The 26,889-nt window shown below is 37.0% G+C and overlaps 1 protein-coding gene across 1 annotated transcript in view; it reads right to left on the reverse strand.

The window, feature by feature from the left end:
* NCOA2 (nuclear receptor coactivator 2) overlaps positions 1-26,889 on the reverse strand; it is a 198,316-nt gene that overhangs the window by 160,778 nt on the left and 10,649 nt on the right. The window lies entirely within an intron of this gene.

Raw genomic sequence — 26,889 nt, forward strand, 5'->3', positions numbered from 1 at the left:
TTGCTGTTTGCAATCCCATAATTGTACTTTATAATATCTAAGTTGATACGTCCATACAAAAGCTGGGCTTGATCACATTTCATGAAGATTGAATCAAGGGTAAATGTCAGGTTTTTTTAACAAGTTTAATTTCCAGCTCAGGAGATATCCCAATTTAAAAAAAGCATATGTTACTGAGTCAAATATTATGTAAACATGTTCTTAAAAAAAGGGCATGTATTTAATCACTGTTCTGAAAATCGAGGCACATGAAAAGTCCATATGTGGAAATGTATTTTTTATTTTTTAAATGATTCCACATGTACAGTTATTCAAGTGTGATAACTTACATTTTCCAATACAGCAAATCAACTATGAAAAAAGTAGAACAATAATAGTGAAAGATTTATCTAAGAAAAAAATCAAGACAGTCAGTGTTAAGATTTTTATAGTACTAACACTGTTAAAATGCATGCTCATGCTGTGGCCAAAAGAGTTCTGCTATAGACTAATAAATAAATATTAAAAAGCAGCAGTTTCCAAATGGTGGTCCAAAAGGCCATGGTCAGCACATGGTCCTACTTAGAATACTTTCCTTGTAAGTCTGTGTTAGAAGTGCATGGTGGTCTTGAAAATACTGAATGCTGAGAGCTGTTCAAATGTTAAAAAAAAGTATATGGGAACCACTGGTCAGTTTAAGTTAAAAAAAGAAAAGACAAAAACAAAATACAGTTATGGTTAAGTTAAACTTTACATTTACGCTTGAATTTAAAAACTTCATTTCCCTATTTGCAAGAATAAAACTGAAATCATTTTGTTTGGTTATCTAGATAAAAGCAGTTACCTTTTTCTTTCATACCTATTCAATGCCCATGAGAGGTCTACAGCAACAATATCAAACTCAAAACTAGTAATTATTTAACAGTGTTTTCAAACACATCCAAAGTATTTTAGCAAATTGGTGACTTTGGAGCTATTTTCCTTGTAACATTTACAATCTGAATTGCTTAGACTGCTCATACTCTGTAACCCTTGCTCATTTCTGAAACCCTTTTTCACATCTGAAAAACAAATGTAAAATCTCGGGGCTTTTCAAGGTCCCTCTCATTAATTAGTTTTCTAAGCCAATTAAATTATGTATTTTGAACATCACTCAGACAAGGTTTTGTTCAAATAATTGTTTAGGAAACAGTATTTATACAATATTTAAATTTTGATTTTGAACTGCTTGCTGTAATTCTATACATGGACTTCCTATCACTGGTAAACAAATAAGAGGCATCTTTTATTCTTCCAAGAACCCTTAAACAATACACTGAACTGAGAAAGTAAAGTAATAGATTTGTCAGAAATGGACTGGCTGTAGCTTTTATTTACTAAGAATTCAAACATGACATACAAACACATGAGCCAAGCAGGAAGTTATCCCTTAGTCTGAACCAGTCCCAAGCGCATGGGCAATTTCTGCCACTATAGAAATTTTGGAACTTCCCAAATCTGTATCACAACATGTATTTTTGCTCTAACCTGGTGCAGTAGCTCTTCAAGTAGACACAAAGCCCATAGGTCCATGCCGCATTCATACTTGCTAGGGTATTTAGTGGACAACCATTTGATCCGTTGCTGACAAACAAATCCTCTGAATCATGCCACTTGGAACGGTCCACCTGTAGAAACAATAAACCCCAAATACCCCAAATACAGCATGCCCCACTAATATTTCCACATTCAAAAATCTGTTGATGGCTAAAGGCAATTCAGTCACTCATACATACAGAACGCTAAATTTGCATGGGAAACCTAAGTCTCTTCTACTAACAAAGAGTCCATCACAACTAGTAGGTATTGAGCTCTTTTTTTTCCTTTTTTCTTCTTCTTTTTGTCACTTATTCAACATATGGCTCGTAGAGTAGGGTAGGATAGGGAACAAAGATAAATCTGTCCACATTTAAGGAGTAGGCAGCAGGGACGAGGCCTGTTGCTTCTGGCCAGGCTCTTTATAAAGCTGGACAGTGATGCCAAAGGCCTGACTAGCCCCCAATGGACTGGTCATCTGGACAGCAGTAGGTCCAACTAGGACAGGCAACCTCTAGCATGATGTCAGGTAAACTCCCACTCTTACCAGAGACCCAAGCTTAATTCCTCATTTCAAGACAACCTACAATTATTAGGAACTGGTCCCCTCTCCTTCACTATGGGCTGCGTTGTCTCTTGAATGCTGAGAGACCCAGACACCCTGTGTCCTACCTGCAGGCCCCACTGTACCAGTCATTAAGGCCAACTTGTTGCAAAGGTACTTTGAGGGCTATAAGGAGATGAAAGAATGCCTTTCCTATCATCTCAGCTACCTGCAGATGGGCACAACAGACTTCAAAATGGTAACAAATTCACTATTATTATTAAACTTACTATGGCCTCTAATAACTATCCCCTGACAAGAATTTATTACTCCAGAATTGAGCTTCTAGTCTTCCCGATACCTGCTGAGTTTACTTTTCACTCTGTTCACGTCATAAAAAGCCAATATGCATTTTGCCAAGACACACACATAAGATTGGCAACAACTGGGTATATGTGTTCCAGATTGTATTTTGTCCAAAATAAGTGAGATTTACATTATACTATCAAAATCTGATTTTCCTTTCCGAGTTAGTTGTATTTTAAGCAAACTTTTTTTGCTGTTCATAATTTGATTATCATTTATAAAGTTGTATTACATACAAAATGCTGCTGCTACTGACCGCCCTCTAAGGCCAGTATGATGAACTATTATATCAAAAAGGATGCAAAACCCTTGCAATGTGCACAGTCTACTCTGAAACAAAACCAAAGAAGAATAAAGCTGCATTCATCCTAACAAGTTTCAGAAAGTGTTTATTTAAGGTTAAATGATTATTTTCTGCCTGTAGTAGCAACTTTTTCAGAATTGGTTAAAATGTTTGCCATTACAATCTCTGCAGGTTGCTAAACACTTGCAGGGTACAAAGTTCCGTGGACCCCAGCTCTGCGCGCTCGGTCACTGCCAGCACAGCTTCCCCAGGGGACACGTATGTTGCACAAGCACCATTTACAACTGGAAAGCTAGACATGTTTTTAAATTTTGTTAGCAGCACAACACAGAACAGGCTCCACTTCGCCACGCTCGCCATCTTTTTCTGCGTTTCCCCTGACCACAGCAAGCGCAAAGTCAGTGCATCCTCGCCCTCCAGCCACTGAGGTTTAAAAGCTAATCCGCGAAGTCAAGAAATCACAGGTTTTGTGTAGAATTAAATAAAAAACAGAACAAGATTTCTCTACTCCATGATATGGTGAAAAGGCAAGTCAGCAAACCCTCTATTTTAGTATTATCATTTTTGTAAAAAAAAGATAAAGAGAGAAATTATTTCAAATATTCTTTCAAGTAGTATTGTCCCAAATAGTCACACTTTCATTAAATTATGCTGTTAATAAAACAAGTGTATAGGGTAGCACATTTACTTTTTCAGGTATTAGATAAATACAGCAAGTTTCAGTTCCTGAAACAACTGTCCTTGCAAACCAGGATTTCAAGTAACAGCTGGAAACATTTAGGTTTGCCTGATGTGTTAAAATGTTAATACCACATACTTTAAAAGTTAGACAACACAGATTACAGGCTGAGCATTCCTGCAAAATTTAAATCATGCTTCATAACATTCGGAAAAGTCCCAAATCAGAGAACACAGAACCTCTTGGAAAACGAGCACTTTTCCAAGGAAACATATCAAGTGTGTGACAATTTCTGGAATGTACACAGGGGGCTGGCAAAGATTGCTAAATATGCTGAAGATCAATATCTTTGCACAAGTAACATGATCTGAGGAACTAAGCATGCAATTAGTATCCAGCTACTCTTAAGTTTAATACTGGTGCAGATACAAATGTTCCGGCTTTCTTAAATGAAAAACTGATGGTACTTAGTGATGCACAGTTTTTGTTAAAGAAGCGTCACAGAGTTCTCTGAAAAGATACACGTCACAAGCACAGCGCAAAAGCTTCTTGAGTAACAAACCATTTCTGCATCCATTCTTAGGAGCCCCCCACCCAGCAGTAACAGGTAATGAAATTACAATGTGACACTGTATCTCTTCCAAGAAAGCAAGCAATTCTCTAGCCTGCTTCTACCGGGTCAGCAAAGAGACTACATCTCCAAAAGGAAATTCTTCCAAGAAAAAAAAAAAAAGCATAAATCACTAAGCCAAAATAAATAACAAGCCCACACAAAACCAGATATCATGATAGGGACATTAGAAAGCTGGATAATAGAAGCAACTGCTCCAACTTATGCTCCTATTAAAGAGATGGCATGATTTTGTTGATTTTGCCTTGCCCCTATGAAACCACAAGATGAAATGTTCAAATTCTCTAAACTGCTGATTCTGTAAGGCAAAAATTTAGAAGTTACAGAATATTATCAGATTTCTTCTTTGGTTTAGCTTAGAACAGCTAATGAGAGTTTTTAAGCAAACAACACGTATAAATAGCATGAAAAAAGAACTACACGAAAAATTCTAAGAACATTTCTCCTTGCAGTCATTCAGACCTCAAAAATCACACACTACTTTATGAAAATCAAGGCTAAAAAGGACTTGAATATATACTAAAGAAGCCTCAGAATTCATTATTTCTTCTAGTTCTGGACAAATGTTTCCCCATTAATCTCAAGAGTAATGAAAAGTCTTAATTGGCTGTTTTATTTTTTGTTTTCTAGACATAGTATAATATTTTAGCATCACAAAATTTTCAACCAATGCTTTAAAAACCATATATCTTTCTTTATGCCAGTTAAATCTGCTCAGAATGCCAGTATTTAGAAACAAACACTATCACATCAGAAACAAACACTATCACATGCACAATTTATGATTAGAGAACATATTCTGCATAATCATACCTGATTCCCATTAAAACTGCTAAAAGGCATAAATCTGCTGAAAAAGTAAGGAGTACCCTGTAATCTCAACTGCAGAATCCCTATTTTGTTAAAGTTTTCTGCAAGAGCATTTTAAAAAAAAAAAAACAGACAGACAAACCAACCGACCTGCAGCTTGGCCAGAAGAGTGGAAGGAGCTTGTACTGTCCACCAGACCCACCACTAGCCCAAATGTGAAGAGCTTTCAAAAAAGAAACAAAAAGGAGAGGGGGAAAAAAAAAAAAAGTGCTGTAGCCTTGACACTAATTTTAATGTTAAAAAAAAGTAGTGTAGTTTGCAAGTACTTCTGACAGTAAGCAAAAAATGTTAGCTGCCCCATCAGTTTGAACATGCACCTGGTTTGGCTGAGGTCTTTCTCTCTCAGTATTGCTGACTTCTGGCCAAGATTTAATTAAAACAAGCAGGTCATATCTATCAGAAATATAAAAATACCTAACAACAAGAGCTTAAACTGAAGACAGAGAAATTTGATTTACACAGGTAGGTTTTCTTTTATGCCCTGCAAAGAAATTAAGTGTTCTAATCATCAAAAGCAGCTAGATATTTGTAAAATCTGTATGTACCTAAACATAGCAAGTTGGAAAGAAAGGAGATGTAGTAAAACCAGTTCCAACATGCTGTACATTTGAAATCTGACTCTCCTATTTCCTAGGAGTCACACTAAAAGACAAAATGAAAAGCAGTTTAAGAACAAGGTAGAACAAAAACTGTACAAAGCTTCCACGCACCACAGTATTGAGGAAACCAATTAAAACATATTTTTGTAGTTTAAAAAGGTCAAAAAAGCCTCAGAGGATTTATTATTATTTCTGTCTTTGAACACACACACTCAAGCCTTTTACAAGCGTCCTTGGATCTTAAATTAAACATACCTTCCCTACAGATCACATGAAATTGGCAGTATCAGACAAAAATGTTTGGCTAAAGCAAGATAACTAACCCAAACATCCATAATTCAGCAGAAAATGTTAGAATTTTAGAAAATAAATGGACTTAAGAGTACCCTGTTTACCAAGAGGATCTAAACTATATGTATGGTAGTCTTCTGAAATTACAGAGGCAAAGAACAACAGCACAAGCAAAATTTCCAACAAAAACTAATTTCAAATAAAACTAAACGCACAGCAAAGTACCTGTATGGTTCTTTTTCCTTTTTCGGACAGCCCATTCAACGTTGGCTTTGCAATCAAAGTTTTGCTGTCTGTTTGCAGGATGACAAATAATTATCTAGGCATAACTTTTAGGAGCAAACACAGACACAATATACAGTTGAGTAAGGCAAATTAAAGCCAGCTGGAGCCTGCGCTGATACTCAGTGGCGCACTCACAATGTGCAAAGCTTCCTTCCCAAGAACTCTCACTAACTCATACCAGCAGCAGCAGCATCTCCGGACAGGGGGACAGGGATTTGAATCTGCTGCTGCTTATGTGACATTCTTGGTGACAAAAACCGCTGACGTTAACGCTGAGTAGCAAAACTGGCACTAGAATAAAATGTCGTGCACGTAATCCCAAAATTTCCTCTCTACTTAGAGCATTTGAATGGCAAAAAAACTTCATTTAAAATGCAAGTTTTACAAAATGGGATCTAGGAAATCAGTCTTCTACTTTGCCTCATCAAAGGTTGATGTTTTATTTGCTTTCCATTGGTGGAGACCAGTGACAATTTGTCATTGCTTTTGCCTATTTCTTCTTTACTTTCCAGTTACATAGGAAACACATAAACTATAGGCCCAATTGTCTTAACACGAGTTTTCTCCTACGACTGCTCCTGAACAGCACAAGCCAGCACATGTGGCCAACTGCTATTGTAAGGACTGGGAATAGGGTCCAGAAACCAACCAAAATCTACATCGCCACTGAATGGAGGAATTAAAATTACTGTACCATCACTCATCGCTAGGCCTGTGATCAACGCAGAGCATCACTCATGAACGAGAACGAGAACCGGGCTTCAAAAACTCAGTTGTTTTCCTACCAGGGTTGTCACTGCTGTGAGACGTGACTTGGAAAGCTTATGAGATGCAACTGAGCACTTACTCAGCTGGAAGTAATAGCGCGATACTTTCACAAGAACATTCAAAAAGCAAGTGTGCAAATGATATAATACCAGGAGACAGAAAATGGACATACAAACTAAGTGTGCAGGAGAGGACTAAAACGCATTTATGTGAAATGTAAAATTGTTACTCTAAAGATTTTTTCTGATAAACTCTTTTGCCCAGTAATAACAGTGCATATTTTAGTAACATCCATTTGTGTATTACACTTGGGAGACAGCTAAACACTCATTTAATTTGTAGAACAGTACTGAATGCAAGAGCCCAATCTTTTTGCTTCTGCCAAAGTTTATGACTATTTATTTATTTACTTACTTCTTAGAACAAGTTAAAAGTCCAGCCCTCTGGTGATTCAATTAACCAAATCTGGAGATATACAGAAAGTATATAAACACTTAATTCACATAATTATGTTTCGACAATGCCATACACATTGTCTATATTAAAACAAAAAGGGAATTTTCAACTCTTGGGAGTCACCATTTTACCTCCTGATTTATAGGATTTAGTTTTGGGTCCAGAAACCTTAGAATATACTTGTACGTGAAAAATAAGAGTAGATCTTAATTTAGAATTTCCTGGCTATTACTGAAACAAATTACAGAATAGAAATTTAAAACTTCTTTAGGATTTTAGCATTTTAAAATAAAATATGTTCTTCAAGGAGGGTATAAAATACCCATCATTATATTTGCAGTCAAATACACAAATTAGTATATTTACAACTGAACTAACAAGCCGTAATGGTTTCTTTGCCAAATGCATTAGTCATTTGAGTAGGAGAATAAACAAGCATCCGAAGTGGTAAGTTTTTAAAGCCCTTTTGCAGTTCAAGTTTCTCATATTATTGCCCTTCCACATCAGTATATATCTTTTAAGTTATCTATGATTATGTTATATTAAAATGAACCCCAAATCTGCATTTGGCAAAGGGAGGTGAGAGAAGATTTTTCAGACAACTAAAATTCTGAATGCTAAACATATGCACATACTGTTACCAATTTTGAAATGCTGACAGAAACTAGGTCCTATGCATTTGTGTGCGTTCCATTACCTAAGGAAAAACAAAGAATGAGAGTGCTCCATTGGGCTTTTTAAACACACAGAAATGAAAAGTATCAGAAGTATAAGCTGAAGTGGTGCTCATCTGAAAGATGAGGAAAAGTATTTTCGAAAAAAAAGTGTGAACATTTCAAACCATTATTTAAAAGCTCTTAAGGGAGAAGTTGAGAGAAGGAAGGACAGGATTACAGCAACTGCATTTCACACAAATGCAGAGAGTCTTGTAAAGTACAGTAGAGCAAAACAAGTGTGTGCGCGTGGGTGGGACATTATGTAAAAGGAAATACACAAATGAGTCAACAATTATATTTATTGTCTTAAAAATACCCATGAAATTTTGTTCCATCATACTGAGCAGACTTTACTGGATTCCCACACCATCTTATTGCTGCAACCACTGTTCTTTCTTCCTACAATTTTTTTTTCCTCCAGAATCAAAATCACATTTGGAAGAAGTCCGTAAACTCGGTATGGCAGGAACAGTGGCAGCCAGTTTCTGTTCTGCTGCACTTATTTTCATACTGCAATGGAGTGGGGAGAAGGGGATGGAAAGCAAAATATAAGACACCTTTGCAGCTCCAGAATTTTCAATCTTGGATTCGCAGCACACAGATTTTCTAATATATGGCGTCCATCAAAAAGCACCATCAAAGACAGCTCCTTTGCAAGAACATTCCAGTTTTACAAGAATCTGTTAGAAAAGATTCAGAATGAACTTTCAAGTGTCAAAGAGAATATCACTCCAAGACAACCCATTCAACAGCCCTTGTGCTCATTACAGATGTTTAAATCCCTGACTTGAATCGGGCAAGTTGGCAATTTTACAACCCAAGTCCCTGTCAACACAGGAGAATACCATAACACTGGCTATTCATTATTTCAGACTCTCTCTTTCATCCATACAGTCTGTGAAAATTTCTGAAACCTTAATCTCATCCTCTTATATAACAAGCACATATCAGATGTCTCACTGTTTTTGAAAAAAGGAAAATAAAAATCTGACTCAGCCCTAGGCTGCTTAACTCCTGACATACGTTAAAGCCTTAAATAACTTGTCTTACCCTTTGCTCCTATTTCCTAAAATATCCTTATGAAAAGGGGCTGATGGCAGATGTGGACATACACCAGCAGCTATCTGACCCCAGCAGAACTTGCTTACATTTAGCTGCTCCTTGGGAGATGCTCCCAGAAGCATTAGGAAACCAAGTGACAAAGGGCCAAAGAGGAGAGAGAAGTCAGGCTTTGGTATCACTTTATTTGTCTGTCAAGCATCCAGTGACCACTGTAAAATATGTATCATCAGAATCTAGATAAGTCTCTACAAAAATTTAAATTATATACTTAATTGTGGACATCAGGATTCTGTCTGCCCCTTACAGAAGGAGCATCACAAAGACTTTCCTGAAGGAGCACCATAAGGAAAAATATAGCGTAAGCTCCTGAAGTGGTCAAAAGCTTCTCTATCAGAATTAAATGCTTTCAACTTCTTTTTCTAAAGGCTAAAGAATGGTCAAACTCTTTTAGGTCATCTTTTAAGCAAGCTTTTGTTTTCTGCACAGCAAATTAAATTACATGTACATTTAAGTTTTAATCTGCTAACATGTAAATGTGCATAAAAGAAAGATAATTAAGCTTCATCTGCAAAAATATTAAAGTTGCCAATATACAGCATATATATGAAAAATCAAGCCTATCAAAATATATAATGAAAGACATCTGGCACAAATGTCAGACCTTGCATGCTTGTTTTTTTCAGCTGTCAAATCATGGTAACATATGATGGTAAAAGGCATGCTGACAGCAACCTTCCTAGTATTTTAAAGAATCATAAAATACATACAGCTATAAGAAAAATATCTGCATTGCTACTAAACTAATTGAATAGGGCTGATTGTCTTTATAAAAACATTAATGCTCAACGCTTCTGACTCCCAAATTTGGCACCTGGTCTGGCAAAGAGTTTCATTTGGGAGACAGAGTTCTGAACAATTACACCTGCAATCCTTTATATACTTCATGTAGGTAAATACCGTTCCTACCCAGCAAATAACAGAGGGCTTTAAAATGCTATCCATTATGTACTTACCCTTGTCAATATACATTTTAAAAAAGGCTTTTTTTTAAAAGAGGAAAAAATAACATTTTCCCTACCAATTATTTTCTTGGTTTTAGCTCAAATGGTGAATTATTTTGGTATGTTTTACTAGAATCAATTTTTACCCAAATCTCACTGATAAAAAGCCAATTTTTTTACTCCTTGTAAAACACAAATTCCAGATATACTTTGCACTTGTGCATATGAAGCAATAAAAAACCTGAAAAAACTCAGGATGTGGTACTATTATGGTCCTAGACCAAAAATAAGGAGTTAGAAAGAAAACGAAAACATTGGAATGAAACAAATACAGGTTTTGAATTTAACACATTTCCATATGAAATAATTATTGAGCAGTAATCACACTGGACAAAAAACTGACCGAGATGATGCTACACACCTCAAGATTTTACACAGCATTATAGTCATCATATCCTGGAAACCAAGGGAGCAGCAGTAATAAGAGTTAGTCATGAAGACTGCAACCTAGTTTCCTGTTAAATATATAATCATACTGCAACAAAAACACATTACTTTTAAATAACCATTCCTTAAAAAGTATGCCTGAATTTTCTTCTGCTGTAGTCAGGAAGTTAAATTAGGCTTGCATTTACTCACGTAGCAGACACGCCGTGCTATTTTATCTTAAAGCTGAGGCAGGTGAATGAACAAAGTCTTTACTACAAAGCAAGTTTATTTCCGGTTGGGTTGTCTTCTTCCTTTGTAAAATAATTCCTGCTTTGGTGTTACGACGTAAAAAATGTTTAGCCTTTCTTACACTGATTCTGTAGTGAGGTAGTGAGAGAAGATGGGAAGAGAAAATAGGGATGAATTTGTAAGAATATTGGCTTGCAGAGGTACTGCAGCGTGTACTAGACTTGATTCCAGGTCAGATGTGACAGCTTCATTGCACCACCCATCAGAATGCTTGGGCTTATTAGGAGAAAATCTGATTATTAAAAAAAAAATTAATTGTCACTTTGCAAGATACACTGAAGCAAAGCCATCCAATCACTGAAATTAAGAGCTACATAAAGCCAAGTTAAAGTTGACTTGTAATCACACTGAAGAATCTCAGTTCAGGGCAAGAAACAAGACATCCTATTTGCAGGTCTTCCTGAAGTAGAGCTGGCCAGCTTCATCCAGGGCTACAGCCCTGAGCAAAGCACACTTTCTCCCCACCAGCAATCTCTGCTGAAGACAGAGCTGGCCAGGAACAGCTTGAGTCCATTACTTTTTCCTGAACTTTTTAATTAAGTAATAATTATAAAATAGGCTAACTACATAAACCTCTCTGCGAACTAAGCACACAACAAAAAGTTCTCATAGTGGTTTATGTCCAAGATCACTCGCAATAAAAGATATCTATCCACCTCACTCTTTCTGGCAAGTTTCTTTTTAATCACCAAAACTATTAAAAAGAAGTTTCCCACATGAGCAGTGGCTCAGTGAAGCCTCTCTGCCATTTCAAACATTTTCTGTATAATATCAAGTACTGTCAAGATACTTAATCAGATTGATTATCTGAGGCTGAAACAACCAACCTGCAGCGCTGACAGCCAAAACTGTTATGTGAGAAACGGGGAAGGACAAACGTAGGCCTCTACTGTCCCACTACCATAATATTGCATGTTTTCTTCCTGCCTTACCTTGAAAAATCAATGGAGACTTGTAACAAATAATGGATATTAAAACGTGGCATTACGGCTGGCCCATCGATGAAAAATGAAACTACAACTACCAGCATTAACTTTAGTAGGATTAAAGGACCCTTTGTAATCTAAATGTTCAAACTGAATTTCTCATAATGTATGCAAAGCTTTCACACCCCTTTCCAAGAAACAAAATTCTATGCTTTTATTACCCAGATATACAGATTATAGTTATATGCAGAATATTATGCAGTTATACATAATATTGTTCAGTTACATGACTTCTATCAACAGAGCATCTTTTTATTTTTAATTTTAAAATATCTTAAACCTCACAAATTCTCTGCCTCACAGTTGTTTCAATGCCCAGCTGACAAGTAGAAAAAGTAAGAGGCATGAAAACGCAGTTTGACAATCACGCCGACCCCTCTGCACTTGACCGACGTTGTGCCCTCAAACATCTGTAACGCCGCTCTCCCACAACGACTTTCTGACGCTGACTAAGGGCTGCGAGCAGGTAGAGTCTTTCTTTCACTAACAGGATCACAGTCCTCTACCTGATCGCTTACCTTCTGGACATCTGCAGCAATGCAGTCTCTCGTGGGCAGAGGAAGGAAACAGCAAACACTCGCTAGCCAACACGTGCACCTAAATGTGTCCTGTCTCGGCAAGAGCACAATCACATGAGTTTCATTTCCTTTGGAAACCAGGCTGAAAATGAGGAGGGTAGGGAAGACGCATAAATATGCATCTATCATGTTAATTTATTTTCACACCTTTTATCTCTCTCCTACTCCCTTCCTCTACACTTTTGGGTCATCCTTCCTTGTTACATTGTACTGATCATCAAAGAGAAGCTTGGGAAAGATTTTGGTCTCCATGCAAATCTTGTGAAAACACTGGGAAGTGTAATCTCCTTGAAACAAGACTCCCTGGCAACCAGGGAAGCAGTATATTGGCTTTTCCCCCCCGATTACTTTTACTGTAAAATGGTCGGTAAGCTGCACAGAGCAATTTCAAGTAACACCAGCACAAAAGCCAGCTGCCCCCACCACTTGCTCTTCCTTCTAATAGACTACGCCGGCATCGTGACTCAGGCTTATTTAGTATGGTTATTGCTTCCAATTTTGAGCCCTTACACTTCATTAAGTTTCAGTTCTAGATGATCTATCTTAAAAAAGCAAAACAAACAAACAAAAAAACCCCTGCAGCCCCATTACTTCAGCCTGTTTTCCTACTATAGCAATAATGTGCCAGACACACTTCTGGAAGATTTCGTTTATGATCAACGGCTAAGATTTGTTATGTGCCTGTGATAAGCTACATTTGAAATAAATTATATAGAATACCATACATTTCAGTAAGAGTTAGTATACAGACACTGGTCAGTCTTTTAACATCAGGGGAGAACTCTATATACTGGGAGCAAAAGCCTGCAAAGGAAGTCATATTAAAAAAAGATTATTGCAATCAGTTGAGTTTCACAGATACTAGGCACATTCTTCCAATGCCTGACAAACTGGAAGAGTTGGCCCTTTGTCTCCTGTACAGAAAGTCATTGACTTTTTAGCTTGAGAAGTATGAGAAATTTGCAACTGCTTTTAAAATTTTATATACATGCATACTTACACATGCATACACACACACGAATGGAATTCCAGCACTTCTATTCAAATGCAAAAAGAAGACCTGAAAAGACTGGTACAGTGATCTGAATCTCAAAACTCCTTTAAGAAAACAACAGGAAATGATAACTAATGAAAAATTCCAAATATTATTAATACAGGAAAATATGTCCAGCTCTGACAACCAGTGTAGTCATGGAATAAACACTTCCATCTTCAGTAGCTGCTAAAACAAACACTCTTTTACAGGCTTTGACAGAGAACAGAATTCATTTCCCCTTCACAGCTGCACTGTTTCAAAGTCAGTTAAACGTCAATGTGACAGCCTTACTTGCTAGGGTTTAGACATTTACTGTATTATTGTAGTGGGACACGACCAGAAAGCAGAGACTGTGAAGGCAAGGAAGTAAGGGGGGGAAGAGAGGGAAATAAAGATTGTTTTTCTTATACACCTTATGAAATGCTCGCCTTAGTCATTGCCAGAGAGTTATTTTTCTTGTTCATTTATTCTGTATGTAAAGCTAATACAAATATAGCACAGGTCTGTAGGCAAAAAGTTCACTAGAAGGGAACTTATTTACACAGATACTATTTGCACTCTGCAATGCAGTGCGCTTGTACGAATTATGGGTTGATTAAACTACTACCAATTATTACAAATTAGACCATCTTATTTACAACTAGCTGTTGCCCTACTGATTTCCTCATTAAAATCTAGAAGACACACAGTTTAGGTTCTTACCCCTAATTTCTGCCACTGACTTTCTTCAACCTTTAAAAAGCAAACATACTCCCCCATCTTGCAAGGCAGTAGTGAAGCTTGATATATATTCATTTCACACAGAGCAATAAGCACAATAAAAAGTACTTAATACTTATCAGGAAGAAATACTGTCCAGATGTCAAACCAATCCTGACAATGCCTGCAGGCCACTAACTTAACTGTTTTGAACAAAAAATAGACACCAGATAAGTGTAGCAGGCATTTCCAAAAAGTGGTCCATAGAGTATTTCCTAGTGTTCTAGAGAAAGCTGGTCAGTCACATGACGATGGCTCTGCTTACTTCCAGATGTTTAATTGCATTGAAAGAAAAATAAAAATACATCAGTTGTGTTCTTATTACCAGTTTCACATGAAAGCATTTGTTGTAGCCATCAGATGGAAATCATGTTTTCATGAAGAGAAGATATCTTATGGATTACCTATCAAAATACATTCTAAACTACCCAAATCTGCCAAGTAGCTATTCTGTCATGATAAATGATCGCTCAAAACCACCACTCAAAAAAATTCCATGCAGTACTGAAGAAGTTTTCCATTAAAACTTAGAACATATTCTCGATTTCTCCATGCAAGCTACAAGCAAGCTTGAAAAAATGACATTGCTTCCTTTGTTGTTAGTGGTGCAGTGTATGTAAATACAGGAGAGAAGGCATACCTGAAATACAGCCTAAACTGCCAACCCACTACTAAAAAAATACAGACAGCAACAGCTAACAAAGGCAAAATGTTGTCACATGAAACGGTCTGTGTAAATTACGTTACCGAGTGCTATTTTTTTTTCTTGCTCAAAACTTAGCTTTGGGCCAAGCAGAAATTCTAGCGGAAGTCCGATGATTTGTGGTCATATAATTTGGCACAACTAGCAAGTCTATTCTCCGGAAATACCCAGAGCCCAGCTAATAGCGGAGTTTGAAGCACCTTGCACCTTTTAAAGGGTCACAACAGGGTTAAGGGAAAGACAAATCAAGATGCACTTCATCTACCAATAATAAAATCACTCTTCTTCACACTTGGTAGCTGCCTTGATCTGAATACTTCTAAGTATTTCACAACTGTAACGCATTAAATTTCATGACATCCCTGCCTGGCACTCTACCGCTCAAGTTTGCAATGTATTTGATGATTTTGTCTGGAAATTGTCTGTGTGAACTCCCATACTCTACTGTTAGAGTTGGGGTTGGAGAAGATACTTACGTTCAAATTTCCATTCTAGGAAAAAGGATAGAAGCAAATCAAGCATTCCTGACACAGGCTTTTTTACCTCTGCAACTTGAACCCACCCTCTCTTCAGCCAGCAAGCTCAAATTAATGACCTTCAGGGCATGCCGCTGAATTTATTCGGCTGGACTCGGGGGCTGATCTGGCCTGCAACCCTCCCCTGCACCGGGGAGATGGTGCCTTTGGTTAAAGCGTTTACTAGCTGAAGTGCTACCACCTCCCCCCACCCCGCCTTTTTTTGGGTGTTGTGCTGCTGTACTCTCCTTACTCTAGCACCACTATTTTTAGTGACTAACAAATGGGTAACTGTAGTACCTCTCCTATCAACAGAAAGATATCCAACTTGAAGTGTTAAGGCAGTCCAATTCTTACATACTAGCAATTCTTCAAATAGAAGCTCGTGAGCCAGGCCCTGCCGGCTCCTGCTGCAGCAAACACTTCAGTATATACAACTTGAGTATATAGAAGAAGGGTTTTTTTGTCTTTGTCTTGCTTTTTAACAAGTAAATCTGAAATCAAGCCTTTGATGGGAATATTTTAAACTAGATCTGCATATCGTCTATCTTTATACTCCTTATTGCACTATGTTACTTATATCTCTCTGTCAGCTCCTAGAAAGCACAGAACAACTTTCATATCCTAAAAAATTTCCCTCCCCTAAAAAGTCACAAAACTGGTGACTACATTCTTTGATCCAGTATTTCCCCCCAAAATCAAGAGTCCTTAGCCTGGTCAAGACTTGCATTTCCACAGCTATTGCCAACTTCAAAAACATGCCACAACATATTGTTACAAATGAATATAAACTGAACTGCATAAGAATCAATAATTTGTGTTAAAAAAATTCTCAAAAGTAACAGTGAGCAAGCAGTGTTCAATTACATTAGCCACAGTTACTCAAATCAGAAATCTTATCTGAAATAAAGACATGCAGTATGTGATAAAATGCTAATGGGAAAATATGCAGGACAGGCTATGCTCAGAGCAGTGCTGTAGCTGAGCCCGTAACTCATTTCAAAACTTATGTCAAAAAAGGCTTATGATATTTCTTAATATAGGCAATGCACACTGCACAGCTTGCCTCCACTCAATAATCCTGAAGAGACACTAAGTGCAGTTAAAAATGATTTATTCCATTAAGCTTTTCATTGTATTAATTTATACCTTATGACATCACAAACTATACATGTTTAAAAATTCAATTTAATTTGTAAGGTAAAGAAATATGCCACCTGCTAAAATACAACTATGTTACATGGCTTTTAAAGGTGATCTGCAGCTGAAAAAAATTTTAACAGCAATAGGAACAGAATATCCAACATAAAATAGAGCAAAAAGTAAAATTATAGTATGAATTCATTATTAGCTGTTATCCTCTCATCTTCTTTTCTTTTTTTCCAAATTCAAGTTACTAAATAACTTTTAAATATCCCTTTTATTTTATGTATGACACTTAGCATAAAACATCGAGTATTCCATTTGAATACTTAGCAAACTACTTGTAAAGGTTTTGTCAGGATAAAGGCTACATATGTAAACCTGAGGAATGTTTTAGTTTCTTTGTCTACTAAAAAAAAGCAGAACTTCTGTCTGCTCCACAGTCACATATGCTTCACTTAATAATCAATTTTATTACAAAAAAATAATGATTTTCCTCACTGAGGAATAAAAGATCTATGCAAGTAAGAGAAACTGGTAACTAAACAGACAAAATTGTCCATATATAAATGGCAATGAAGACACAAAACAAATAGTAAAACCCTAACCCTTTCCCTCCCCCTTCTGAGTAAGGTGTTTTCCACTTATCTCTCAATTACATTGATTTACAGTGGTACATGTGATAGTGAGTAAAAGAAGGGGGGAGGGAAGTGCAGCTTTCAACCTCAAGGTACATCTTAGAAAATAAGCCCCATTCATGTAATTCCTAGGTCATCAGGTGACAATCTTAACTTAGAACAACAGCTTCTCCCATGTGACTCCATTATAAGGCAATAGCGAGCACCTCTCGTACTTTAAAGACATCCCATTTTCCTTGCAGTTAACCAGGAAGCAAACCAAATAATCCTGCAGAGGATTCAGAGAAAGCTTGACACAATACTGAAGAGTTAAATGAGAATTTCCAAGAGTAACTCTGCAGAGCGACCCTTTACAGAGATAACTTCACATTTCACACAGGAAGAGTTAAAAATTAAATCAACACCCAATGTTTTATCTCATAACATAAGCAGACAAAAATACTGATAATTCAAAACAATTCAGGTTGATTTTTGTTTAATAAAATGGCAAAAGGCCATTGCTCTAACATTTTAACAGGAAGGTTTCCTCTAGCAGTTCTTACAATTTCATTATTATATCACCAACACAGACAGACAAAAACCTGACATTTTATTAATATTTGGGAATTTAAAAGCATTAAAATGTTTTTTATATTTCTTCCCCAACCTATCCACAAACATCAAGGAACCGGTATACTACACATGGAGAATGGTGTGAGGGTTGAGCCCATTCTACAGATAAGAAAGCGAAGGGACATACTGTTTCAGTGACTGGTTTAAAACATCTGTGGCAAACCCGGTATGGAAAAATAAGTTCCTGGCTCTCTAGCACATGCGTCAAGAATAGCTCCCTTCATGTTGTTATCCATGTACCATAACTCCTATTGGCATAATTATAGGGAAATTTCCATCACAGAATCCAAACGTTCATTCGGGGGCAAAACTCCGTAAGCCCTCAAATTCTCCAAATATTTGCTGCCATCTAGTCCAAATTATTTGTTGATTAAAGGAAAAAAAAAAAAGTTTTCCAAAGTACCAAAACCTTTAATTTTCATAGCTGGCAGTCAGCCAGCCTGAACAGAAATTCTTAACTGCATAAGACAAGAATAACATGAGCTTGACAAGAAAGAGCTACAGAGCCCATCACCAGGATGGCAGATAAACGGCTAAGGTTATCTGATACCCTGAACAAAGCAACATGCCAGAACTAAACGCTTACAATATAATGAATACAAAAAGTATATATAACATATAAACTCACATATAAATTATATACTTAGACATTATCTATAACATACAAGCATACACAGAGAAAAATGAAAATTTTCAAGTATTAAACTACGAAGAATACTCTTATGCATCGTTGTAGGTACGCTCACTCACACAAAACCACACTGCGTTAATTCAATCTATTTCTCTTCTGCTCCACAAGACATTGTCTATATGACAAAATAATAGTTCCCTATTACTGACTTCCTTCCCTGTCAGCGGTAAGGCAAAATCAGTTAAAAACAGCATTACACGATGCCTTCTGTACATTCAGCTAATGAAAGTGAGAAATATTTTCAATTGGTGAAAGAAAATCTTACCCTGTATTGGACTTTACCATTTTCATCTTTTCTGTCTCACTAGTTAGCTCAGTCGTTGTTCAAGAAACCCTCCCTATTTCCCTTCTCAGAATCTCATCTTTCTAAAAAAGTCCCTCCTCCCCCGAGGAAATTCTAAAATTCACTATAACTTTAGTAGAAGTCATTTGCACAAGTGTAACAGAGGGGAATACAGCTCATTATGAAAAAGTTACCACTATGCTTACACAAATACATTTCCAGAAAAATAAAATAGTAAGAACAGTCCAAAATTCACATCAGCATCCCAAACTGTTATGGCACTTGGCCATTCCCACCATAATGCAAAATACTCACTTATCAACATTTTTTTTAATTTTAAGGGTGCATTTTTAACTTTGTCAGACCTGTTATACACAGTTCACATTTTTACTTCTCATTTTCTCTAATAGTGATAGATCTAAGTATGTCTCCTTGAGATCTTTCCAGGTTTTCAAGAATTCAACACTGTTTTACATGGCAGAATACTTCACACTGACCTAATCAAAGCATTTGGGAAAAAGATGGCGTAAGTAGTGGCAACCAAGTAAAACTAATTTATATTAAATCTTTGTAGTCAAATGTATCCATTTAATTATGGACAACTGAAATCTCTGATATGAGGAGCAGAGTTGTGCATATAATTGATTTTTCATTTCAGTCACTGAACAAAAAAAAAACCCACATATTTTAAAACTGTTTCAAGCTGCATAAATATTCAATTCACTAGTGAAAATGCCCTTGTTTCAGAGAGCTTACCCTACTGAGACATGAAGCAAGCTATCTCAAAGCCTTAAGAGCATCCACAAGGGGATTTATTCACTAAAAATATCTGAAAATGTATACCTTTGCTTCCTTTGCAGTACCTGCAGCGAGAAGACAGGCTTGTAGGTAGCATTCAAAGAGATAATAAATAAGTGGAGAAACTCCTGTCCTTTCCCATATGGCACCCAGGGCAGACAGGGCGCTCACAGCAGATGGAGGAGGACAGTCTTCAATAGGAAGTCTTTAGGCACGGATGCAGAGCAGAAATGATTCAGAGGTCGAGACAGAACGCTCCACCCCAACACACGCAGCAGCCCCGGGGAGGTGGCCACCTCCTCCAAGCCGGGGCACCCCATGGAAATCCCAGCTCCAAATCGGAGGGATCCCGGCTCCCTCCTCCATTTCATGTGCCCAGGTGCCGATCGCCAATGCGCGGCGATCTGCCCTTCCGCCTCTCCCCACCCTCCAAACCTGAGAGAGGCATAACCTCAGCTCCGGTGCGTGCGCAGGAAAAGCCTCCCGCACTCCTGCCGTCGCTCCAAATAAAGCAGGTTACATCAGGAGCCACCATCCTCCACAGCTGTAAAACGCTGGCACGGGGCCAGCTACCAGCCTGCTGCAATGGGGAGAGGCAGCTGCTGCCCCGCACTTGGGAGAAACAGGGTCTCGCTTCTAACCACAGCAAAGATCTGGCCCCTGCAAAAAAGCACTTGCCCCCGGCTCACGGGTCCTCCTGAAATCACAGCTCAGCAAGAGCCCCAGCTCTGACACCAACTGTGGCTCCCACCAGCCTCCCCCTTCAGAACCACACTGCCGCTTACCCACCATTAAATCTTCCTGCGAATCGAGCCTCAAAAAAAAATTTTTTTTTAATTAAAAAAAAAACCTTTTCACTTCAGAATTTCCTAAATGAGCTGTAATAGCATTTCTGATTACTAGGGAATTTTCCCCCTTCCTAAATGAAGCTATTCATCAGATGCAAGCCAACTAACTCATTAATAGCTTCAAGCTGGCCGAAAATACATTTTTGTAAGTGATCCCTCCCCCAAATATTATACACACACACACACATACATATAGTATGTATGTATGTCTATACACACACACACACACACACGCCCCTCTTATTACCGAGTGTCACAACCATGGATGGAGCTGTCCTGACATAAAACATCATTCCCCTTAAACTGCTGCTAGGGGATTTTGACCAATGGCAAAGGAGAATGAGAACAGACTATCTCAAAGCATTATCAGATTATATCAGAAGAAAAGAGACGCACAAAAACACTTCTCCTGGAAGCTGGGGGCGGAAGGAAATAGCTCAGAAATGGAGTGATGAAGCAAATAAGAGGAAGACTATGTAGGTGGCACCCCTGTGAATTGCAGTTACTGGAACCAAGTTTAACAGCAACAGGCTGTTCCTTTTTTGGGGGTGGTAGTGCCTAGAATACGTAAAAGAGGACAAGAGCACCCCATGCTTGATTCTATAAAAATACTCTGAAATAAATGAATACTCCTGTGAATCCGATGTGCTACACACACAGCATACCTCACACCAACCAGCAAAAACAGAAAGTTAATGGAACAAAACCATTTAGGCTGTGGCACACAGTAGTCGTGGCAGAATGCTTGGTGCATGACAGCGGTGGAAGAGCACGTGGTATGTCATATAAAGTGGCTTAACTTTATATTTTTTTTGTTTCTGTGAATTTGTGTCAAATATGTGCAAGTGTGGCAATCATAAACGCTGTACCATAGACTCACGTGTATCAATTCCCCGAATTTTTCCATGCTGATCAGGAGCTGAGAACTCCAATGATGATATAAGAGTGAGCTCACAAGGAAGGAAAGATTAGAATCATGGTCACATGCAAGGAGTATTTCAGTAGTCGTACATGAAACCTCATGTATCACCAGCTGCACATAAGCCCTATTTTGCTATAGGATACATTCTGGAAGAATATTGTAATTCCAGACAGAAAAGGTTTTACATGAGTCTGTTCAGCAATATTCAGCAATAAAAATAGAGCTAACCAGGATTTGCAAAGAGAAGCCAAGCAAAAAACCACAACTGAAAACTGAAAGGCCATAAAAACTAACCCAAGTGAAATTTGCAATGTGTTGGCCACTGACTTTTAGAGAAACGTAAAACAAATAAGTGTTTTAATCCCATTTTAAGATACTACCAACTATGGCAACACACAGCAGAGTTTCAGGCTTACAACCCAAAGAAAGAAATGTAGGGGAAAGACAGCACCCCTCACCCTTTGGCAGATGTGAGACGGGTACCTCAAGATCGAAGGACAAAGGAATTCGATGCAGGAAGGGATCGTCTGAATCGCCGCTCAGTGCGTTACTCGTAAGGCCGACAATCCAAAATTTAGGCGGGAGTGTCAGAATACACTCAAAAGGGAAACCTGCTGAAAGAGCAGGAATGGAAGCATTTTAACTCAATATGACACCACTAGAGTTTCCCTCAAGGATGAACTCATTTCCAACACCTACTACAAAACTAATTCTTCTCCTCAGTTCTAATCTTAAATATTCCTTGATTGCCTATTGCTGCCATTTTGAAATATATAGTTTGGTGTATATAGAACGCAGTAGCATATTGAATTGGGATTACTAGAGAAACAAAAGTACTAAAAATAAAAAAGTGGTAGAATGTGGACCATAGAAATAGAGATGTCAGAAATGATCAGAGCATATTTTTCACTTATCACAGACAGAGTTGCACATAGAGTTCTACGGATGCACTTACTCACTGTACAGATACTACAGACATAAGCACTCCTTTTTCCTTGTGAGATGACTAAAGCAGGATTTTGAAAAATAATTTTAATAGTTTGAGCACTTCATAATTGTACTATAAACTCACCAAGCAAAAATCATATTTTTATATATATAATATGTTTCTACATATACATGTTTTTACATATATAACATATATATATATATGTTTAAAATACAGGAGAATTCTATACAGAGAAGAAAATTTAAAACTTTCAGCCATTCAGCTCTTACGCTGTTCTATCATGGGGTTGTAGCCAATCGTTTATATGACTTGAAAGAAGAAAAATAATAGTTACTTTTCAGAAAAGTCCATGACTCCAACTACAGACTTCACATGGAACCGTTAGATTAGAGTGTTTCTTTATGGCAATCTTATTTTTTAATAAAAACACAAACAGGAAACTTTATTCATACAACAGAAACAGTTTTGGTTCCTTCCTCCAAATATGCTTAATGAAATTATATCTATTTTCATAAACAGCTTCAGGAATGGAAAAAAGAACTGCTAAAATCTTTGAAAGCAGACTTTCTAAACATGCACACTAAAATCTGGTATGTGTGTAACAAGGCTGTCACAAATGGCTGTCTTTTCTGGGAGAGGAAAATACTCAAAATACCTTTTTTCCTCCAAAATTCTTAAGATAAATTATTTTCTCAAGATATGTATAGTTCTAGAGATATTTCTAAATAATTTGATCACATATTACTTTTTATAGTCATCTGTAACTTAGTTAAGACCATTCAGCTGAATTTTAACTACATCCAAAGTTTGTTTTAAAAGAAACTATATTTTTTTGCAAATCCAGTTAATATAAAGGTAAATTAATCAAATGGAAACTCATTGTGCCACACTTCATACTAACCAGCTGTAAATTCACTTACTCTTCTAGTCACATAAGTCTTCTGAGCTTAACATCCCAGCATTGTGGTATTATAAAAATTCACCCACATTAATGTACAGAAATATCCATGAACCTCAAATTATTGTACTATAATTCTGTCAAATAAACAGACTAGTGGAATTCAATTTCCAGAAAGCCAAGGCAAAGTCTACTGGCCTTTATCCAAAATCCAGTGTCATTTTCAAGCCCTGTATTTAATTAATACTATTTACTGTCAAGAGCCAAGCTGGGTAAATATTTCACTCTTCCCAATTCAGGGGCTAAAGGCAGGCCCAGAGGAAAATTGGCCCAAGTAAATGCATCTCATCTTCTTTGATGATGCAAGTGCTCAGCTGTCCTGTTCTTGACCCCTCCAGAATTCCCAGGCTCCAATACTGGCGGTACAATGTCATCAATCTATATTTAAAATATATATTGATTTTCCACAGATGATAATGACAGCTATTCCTTCTGCAAATGTGTATATACTATACCTTTGCCCACATAAAAAGGTAGCTATCAAAGGTAAGAAATGAAAAACTCTTATCAAGACCCATTACTAAGTCAAAACAAATATTTAAGATGTGACTAAAATGAAGTTAGCAATCTCATTTCCTAAATATTTTTTATCTCATTCAAATTCAAATGTTAAAAGTAATCTTCCCATATATAGCTACATACAAAGGGAAATTTCAACCAGTTGAATGATAGTTTTCAACAGTCCTAGATATATATGAAGTTCAATGTCATCAATTCAGTAAAAAGTTCATTGACAAAGAATTCCATTTAGATCAATACACAGTAATTGATGAGTTTTATATATTTAAGGGTGGTATACTCAGGACTTAAAACAAATTTGAATGTTGCTTCCTCCAAATTATTAAAGTACTTTAGATCTGCCTTCATTATTAACAAATTATTTATGCTAGTTGCAAGCATGATGAGATTTCTCTCTACAATATTATTTTCTTCACTTTTAAAGGACATGCAGCATTACGTTTGTGCAAATTTCATTTTTTCCACAAAATAGAGGGAAAAAAAAAAAAGATTTCCATAAACTCACATTCCCCATACTAGAAACAAACCTATGGGGATATAATTGTAAAAATCCTAACAGATGCTCATTTCTCAATACTTCTGTTGAAAGTTCTCATCATACCACCCGCAAAGAACTTCACTTGTGGATTAGGAATATCATTTTAAACCTGACTGTATAAAATTCACTGTAACCAAGCATCTACTTTTACAGGCATCTTTATAGGCAATCCATGTTCACTAATGTCATTACTGAATAGGGCTGACTGAACACAGAAAATTCTGATCATATTTCAAGCAAAACAAAACTCCTCAATTTCCATGCTGAATGTAGGACTACGTGTGTGTAGGAACGTGAACATGTTCTCTCCATTTAGCACAAACAGATTCAAGCTCAGTTGAAAATCCCTCACAGATCCCTCTTCAAATGGCAAGACCCAGTCAACTAAAGATGCACCATAACTATGATCAATAACAATGTTTTATTTCAGACGTTTCAGACCTATCGCTCCCCCGGCAATTCAGGTGTTCTCAACTCACTGCAGAATTCCAGGCATCGTCCCAGCACCTTAACAGCAGCAACATCTCTCTTGTATCTATATTCGATGCTTGGAACCTACTGTACTCTTTCCTCACTTGAAGCTTTAAACTAATACTGAAGACTCTTAAAAGTTACTTCAGAATAAGGCAATCTTACTTTCAGTATTACCTGTTACCTTCTGACAGCATTCTCTTTACATTTACATGTATTAGGAGGGCACAGTCAACTTAAAAATGAGACATCTGCCAGAATCCTTTTTACCTGCTACTGCTCTAAACAATAATAAGGAGTACTATAACTCATTAAAAACAGAGATACAAATATTTTTCATGCACCACACTTGACACTATGATACAAATACCAGTGAAATCAGTGCAAAGCTGAACTGAAACAGACCCGCAAGACTGGGGGTGCCAAGAGAACTGAGATTTCTCTAATCTATGTTCTTTTTTTCTGAAAAACATGCCTTGCGAAGGAAACCATTTCATGCAAAAAGGAGGACAAAAGGAAAAACGTTTTCCATCTGAAAACTTCTAGACAGGAGATAAAAGTTAGTGTTTTTGTCTTTTTAACTAAAATTTGAACTTCCCACAGGCTCTGATTGCATGCCTTTTTAATAGCATACAGCAGCTATTTCAGAATGCCCCAATTACCAAGGTTCCAAGCAAACAGCCACAAGTTCCATCACTTCAATTATTTCTGATAGATTGCAGGTATTCTAAACGCCTTTTAACCAGTCCTAGATTCAAGCTTTTACATGCTATATTGTTTTAAAAATAGTTTAAGTATTAAGCAGGAGTCTCGCTGTTTGAAAAGCTTAATGCAGCAAAGGCTAGGCTGAACACATATGACTCGTGATGTGCAATCACTGTACAGTCTCACTTAAAATACACAATCCAATTCAACACCTATACCATAGGAAATCCCCCTTGAGGTCAAGAGCTAGGCCTAGAATTTCTTAAATGAAATTCCAACTGATTCATCCTCTTTAACTTCAGACACTAGCAAAATTTCAGATTTGTATACTGATTAATATAAACCAGACTACAGTTCTCTGATACTGTGCTAGAGAATGAGAACACCTGAGCATGTTGAATAACAGGGCTGAAATGCCAGTACTTCACAAGTTAATGGAAGAATTCCCAAGGATTCAAAGGGACCAAGATTTTATGCTATTCCTTGTCTTATGCAGCTCCCTTTTACTGAACTATCATATGAATCTTGGATAACTGTCCAGTTCACTTAAATGATCATAAAAATAACTTATTATTGAGAAGACCTGCATGTACACATTATGACAATTATGTAGCCCAAATAAATATGCAGTGTAAATAAATAATAAGATTTTTCTATGTGGCACGGTATTTTCAAGTTAATATATGAACAAATATTTAACCAATACTATAACCTTCATTGAATGCAATGAACTACGAATTATTTCATCAAAATAGCCATGGAAAAAGGCAAAATAGAGAAGAACTGAAAAGCTTCTTAATCTGTTTTCACTCACTGGAGCTAGAAAATTCAGTAAGTTTAAAGAAAAGTTCTGTTTGCAAAAATTGCTCAATCTAATTAACAAAAGAGGAAATGATACTTGATGTGGACTTACATAATTTTACCCATAAACGGTCGACATTGTATAAACAACTATGCCCTAAAACAACTAAAAACCTTCTTAGCTGGCTCATTCCCCACCTCTATATTTAGTGTGCAAGCCTCAAAAATACATATTTCTGACCTTAATAAGTCACTCTACATGTTAAAAGGCAACATCTATTCATGAGTATCCTGAAAAGGTTCTCACATAAAATCTCAAACACGTATTTGTGAAAGATGTATACAGAGTATATTGCTATATTAAACATACCTAAAATAAAAACACAGCATCTTTCCATCACTGCACTGCACTTGCATCACAGCAACACTTTCCATCACTGCACTACCAAACTATTATTAGTCTGCATTTAAACAATCTGCAGGGGTCCCTTTTCCTATATCTCTGTGGTATTAACCCTTCTTGTGAATAGATGTAAACAGGCATAGCACTGCCTGATGGATATCAGACAGTA

This window comes from Apteryx mantelli, chromosome 2 (genome assembly GCF_036417845.1).
Source record: "Apteryx mantelli isolate bAptMan1 chromosome 2, bAptMan1.hap1, whole genome shotgun sequence".
Taxonomy (NCBI): Eukaryota; Metazoa; Chordata; class Aves; order Apterygiformes; family Apterygidae; genus Apteryx; species Apteryx mantelli.